This window comes from Lolium perenne, chromosome 7 (assembly GCF_019359855.2).
Source record: "Lolium perenne isolate Kyuss_39 chromosome 7, Kyuss_2.0, whole genome shotgun sequence".
Lineage (NCBI taxonomy): Eukaryota > Viridiplantae > Streptophyta > Magnoliopsida > Poales > Poaceae > Lolium > Lolium perenne.
Genome location: NC_067250.2, coordinates 226,570,413 through 226,576,412, shown reverse-complemented (window position 1 = coordinate 226,576,412; position 6,000 = coordinate 226,570,413).

Genomic DNA, 6,000 nt, shown 5'->3' with positions numbered 1-6,000 from the left:
CAAGAAATTGTTTCTAGCGAAGTTTTTGAGTGGGAGGACAATAGAACTTGATAAAGTTTATGAACCTGAGCATAATGATCAGAGTAGCGCAGCATCGGAATTGGTTTCGGAAGCGGCCACGATGATCATGGCTCCCATGACTACAAAGTGTGTTAGCCATGGAGATCGAAGTACATATTGAACCTTGTAGGTATGGTTTACTTTGTGATCAAATAAATGATTTGTGGACAAAGGATTGATTTTGAACAATGATAAACCAACTACAAACAAAGAAGTTATGATGGGCCCTGACTCCGTTAAAATGGCTATATGCCATGAAATCCAATATAGATGAATACTTTTTGAAAGTAAATGGATCTATGAAATTGATTGACTTGGATGAAATATCCTTGAAAACGCTTGACTTGTCGAAAAATTGTTTACGACAAAGTTCAAAGAGTTGACTACGATAAGATTAGATCTTCCGTAGCAATGCTTATAGTCTATGTGGATTATTCTAGTAATCACTACATATTTCTTTTATGAGATATGTTAGTAGGATGGCAAAATACATTACTTATTAGAAGTGTGTATTAAAGGTGTATACAAGATACAACCATGAGTTTTGCTGGTCCGTGGAATACTAGATAGGTATACGAACTTCAATTGGATGAAGTAAGTATCGCGGAGTTGGAATCTTCACCAGATGAAATAGTCAAAGAGTTTTTGATTTCATCAGAGACGATGAAAAGACTTGCATTTGCAAGAAATTAAGTGGGAGCGCTGAGACATATTTATAATACTTTATGTAGATGACATATAGTTGGTTATAAATAATGTAATTATATACTTGATTAAAAAGGTTTCATTGAGAAATTAACTTCAATGAAAGGATATGGACTGAAACAAATTTAGTGACAAGATCTATGAAGATAGATTTAAACACATAATAAGTTTAAGTCAAAGTACATAGAATGGATATTGAAATAGTTCAATATAGAAATATTAAGAAAATGTTCTTGTCATGTGAAGTTTTAACAAGACTTGAGTGTATCTGACACTCAATGAGTAAAAACACATGAGTGATTTTAGATCACGAAGAATATGTACAAAATCAGATGTCCTGTGCTCTAAAGAGTTAGGAGCACATACCAGAATGATTCATGTGATGATCATTGGACAAACAGTAAGAATATCCTTGTGTGCTTTAGAAGAACCAAGGATATATATATAGTTTTATATGGGGTAATAACAAACAAATCGCTGTAAGGTGTTGCACCGATATTTGTTTAATCATATTCAAATCTCAATTAGGCTAAGAGTTGTTTAAAAGGTAGCACAATGCTAGATTTAGAAAAGTTCTAAATATTGTGACGGATTCTACAAATGAAGGCAGAATATGTCATTGTTTTGACAATGACTGAGGATGTTAAGTCAAGAGGTTCTTTGAGAACTTGGTGTAGTTCCGATAGTGTCAGAACTTTGAAGCTATATTGTGTGTGACAATATTAGTGACATATTTCAGACCGCGGAATTAAGGTTCCACCAGAAGACCAAACATATTTAATGCCGACTCATTTGGAAATGAGTGATGCGTTGAGACGCAAATGAATTACAAAATACATACGATTCTGAGCATATCAGATCCGTTGACTAAAACCTCTCCCGTAAGCAAAACATGATAAAGCACCAGAAGGCCAAGGTGTTATATCTTTACAAATGTAAACTAGATTATTGACTCTAGTGCAAGTGGGAGACTGAAGGAGATATGCCCTAGAGGCAATAATAAAGTGGTTATTATTTATATCTCTATGTTTATGATAAATGTTTATATGTCATGCTATAATTGTATTAACGGAAACATTAGTACATGTGTGATATATAGACAAACAAAGAGTCCCTAGTATGCCTCTTAACTAGCTTGTTGATTAATGGATGATTAGTTTCATAATCATGAACATTGGATGTTATTAATAACAAGGTTATATCATTGTATGAATGATGTAATGGACACACCCAATTAAGCATAGCATAAGATCTCGTCATTAAGTTATTTGCTATAAGCTTTCGATACATAGTTACCTAGTCCTTATGACCATGAGATCATGTAAATCACTTATACCGGAAAGGTACTTTGATTACATCAAACGCCACTGCGTAAATGGGTGGTTATAAAGGTGGGATTAAGTATCCGGAAAGTATGAGTTGAGGCATATGGATCAACAGTGGGATTTGTCCATCCCGATGACGGATAGATATACTCTGGGCCCTCTCGGTGGAATGTCGTCTAATGTCTTGCAAGCATATGAATAAGTTCATAAGAGACCACATACCACGGTACGAGTAAAGAGTACTTGTCAGGAGACGAGGTTGAACAAGGTATAGAGTGATACCGAAGATCAAACCTCGGACAAGTAAAATATCGCGTGACAAAGGGAATTGGTATCGTATGTGAATGGTTCATTCGATCACTAAAGTCATCGTTGAATATGTGGGAGCCATTATGGATCTCCAGATCCCGCTGTTGGTTATTGGTCGGAGTGAGTACTCAACCATGTCCGCATAGTTGACGAACCGTAGGGTGACACACTTAAAGTTGGATGTTGAAATGGTAGAACTTGAATATGGAATGGAGTTCGAATATTTGTTCGGAGTCCCGGATGAGATCCCGGACATCACGAGGAGTTCCGGAATGGTCCGGAGAATAAGATTCATATATAGGATGTCATTTTATGTGAATTAAAATGATGCGGAAGGTTCTATGGAAGGTTCTAGAAGGTTCAAGAAAAGTCCGGAAGAAACCACCAAGGAAGGTGGAGTCCCGGAGGGACTCCACCTCCATGGCCGGCCAACCCTAGTGGGGGAGGAGTCCCAAGTGGACTCCCCCAAGGGGGGCCGACCACCCACTCCATGGAAGGTGGAACTCCCACCTCTAGTGGGAGTCCTAGCTTGGGTAGGTTTCCCTATCATATGGAAGGTTTTGGGTTCGGGTCTTATTCGGAGACTTGTAGTTCAACCCTTGGGGCTTCCACCTATATAATGAGGGACAAGGGGAGGGGGCCGGCCACCTCAAGACCACAGCCTGGCCGCCCCCCTCAAGTGGCCGGCCACCCCCTCCCAAACCCTAGCCGCCCCCTCTCCTCCATAAGCTCCCGCACGCTTAGCGAAGCTCTGCCGGAGTTCTCCACCACCACCGACACCACGCCGTCGTGCTGTCGGATTCAAGAGGAGCTACTACTTCCGCTGCCCGCTGGAACGGGAGGTGGACGTCGTCTTCATCAACAACCGAACGTGTGACCGAGTACGGAGGTGCTGCCCGTTCGTGGCGCCGGAGGGATCGTGATCAAGATCTTCTACGCGCTTTTGCAAGCGGCAAGTGAACGTCTACCGCAGCAACAAGAGCCTCATCTTGTAGGCTTTGGAATCTCTTCAAGGGTGAGACTCGATAATCCTCTCGTTGCTCCCATCTTCTAGATTGCATCTTGGCTTGGATTGCGTTCTCGCGGTAGGAAATTTTTTGTTTTCTATGCAACGAATCCCTACAAGTTTTACTTTATTTGCTATCTTGTTTGCCATATCAAAAACACAAAAAAATTAGTTACTTGCATTTACTTTATCTAGTTTGCTTTATTTAATATTGCTAAAATGGGTACTCCTGAAAATACTAAGTTGTGTGACTTCACAACCACAAATAATAATGATTTGTTATGCACACCTATTGCTCCACCTGCTACTACAGCAGAATTCTTTGAAATTAAACCTGCTTTACTAAATCTTGTTATGCGAGAGCAATTTTCTGGTGTTAGTTCTGATGTGCTGCTGCCCATCTCAATAATTTTGTTGAACTATGTGAAATGCAAAAGTATAAAGATGTAGATGGTGACATAATAAAATTAAAATTGTTCCCTTTCTCATTAAGAGGAAGAGCTAAAGATTGGTTGCTATCTCTGCCTAAGAATAGTATTGATTCATGGACTAAATGCAAGGATGCTTTTATTGGTAGATATTACCCCCCTGCTAAAATTATATCTTTGAGGAGTAGCATAATGAATTTTAAATAATTGGATACTGAGCATGTTGCACAAGCATGGGAAAGAATGAAATCTTTGGTTAAAAATTGCCCAACCCATGGACTGACTACTTGGATGATCATCCAAACCTTTTATGCAGGACTGAATTTTCTTCACGGAACCTATTGGATTCAGCTGCTGGAGGTACCTTTATGTCCATCACTCTTGGTGAAGCAACAAAGCTTCTTGATAACATGATGATTAATTACTCTGAATGGCACACGGAAAGAGCTCCACAAGGTAAGAAGGTAAATTCTATCGAGGAAACCTCTTCCTTGAGTGATAAGATTGATGCTATTATGTCTATGCTTGTGAATGATAGGACAAATATTGATCCTAATAATGTTCCGTTAGCTTCATTGGTTGCTCAAGAAGAACATGTTGATGTAAACTACATTAAAAATAATAATTTCAACAACAATGCTTACCGGAACAATTCTAGTAACAACTATAGGCCATATCCTTATATTAATGGCAACGGCTATGGTAATTCTTATGGGAATTCTTACAACAATAATAGGAACACACCCCCTGGACTTGAAGCTATGCTTAAAGAATTTATTAGTACACAAACTGCTTTTAACAAATCTGTTGAAGAAAAGCTTGGGAAAATTGATATACTTGCTTCTAAAGTCGATAGTCTTGCTGCTGATGTTGATCTTTTGAAATCGAAAGTTATGTCTCATGAAAATCATAATAATAAAATTGTTACTACAGCAAATGCCATCCAAGTTAGAATTAATGAGAATATAAGATTGATGGCCGAATTGCGTGCTAGGTGGGAAAGAGAAGAAAATGAAAAAGAAGATAATATAGCTAAAGTTTGGACTATTACCACCACTAGTAATGCTAATGCTCCACATGTTGCTGCACCTCCTACTAATAATGGTAAAAGAATTGGAGTTGGCAATGTTTCCACTTCTAATGCAAAGCGTGAAAAACTGACTGAAACTGCTAAAACTGCTGAAACTGCTTGTGATAAAACTGCTGAAATTTTTTCCAACATTGGGGATGATGATCCCATTGCTTTAGATTATAATGGTTTGGATTTTGATGATTGCCACATCTCTGAAGTTATAAAGTTCTTACAAAAACTTGCTAAGAGTCCTAATGCTAGTGCTATAAATTTGGCTTTCATAAAACATATTACAAATGCTCTCATAAAAGCTAGAGAAGAGAAACTAGAACGCGAAACTTCTATTCCTAGGAAGTTAGAGGATGGTTGGGAGCCCATCATTAAGATGAAGGTCAATGACTTTGATTGTAATGCTTTATGTGATCTTGGTGCAAGTATTTCCGTTATGCCTAAGAAAATCTATAATATGCTTGACTTGCCACCATTGAAAAATTGTTATTTGGATGTTAATCTTGCTGATAACTCTACAAAGAAACCGTTGGGGAGAGTTGATAATGTTCGCATTACCGTTAACAATAACCTTGTCCCCGTTGATTTTGTTGTCTTGGATATTGAATGCAATGCATCTTGTCCCATTATATTGGGAAGACCTTTTCTTCGAACTGTTGGTGCTATCATTGATATGAAGGAAGGTAATATTAAATATCATTTTACTCTCAAGAAAGGTATGGAACACTTCCCTAGAAAGAGAATGAAGTTACCTTTTGATTCTATTATTAGAACAAATTATGATGTTGACACTTCGTCTCTTGATAATACTTGATACACACTTTCTGCGCCTAGCTGAAAGGCGTTAAAGAAAAGCGCTTATGGGAGACAACCCATGTTTTTACTACAGTACCTTTATTTTATATTTGAGTCTTGGAAGTTGTTACTACTGTAGCAACCTCTCCTTATCTTAGTTTTGTGCATTGTTGTGCCAAGTAAAGTCGTTGATAGTAAGGTTCATACTAGATTTGGATTACTGCGCAGAAACAGATTTCTTTGCTATCACGAATCTGGGCCTAATTCTCTGTAGGTAACTCAGAAAATTAT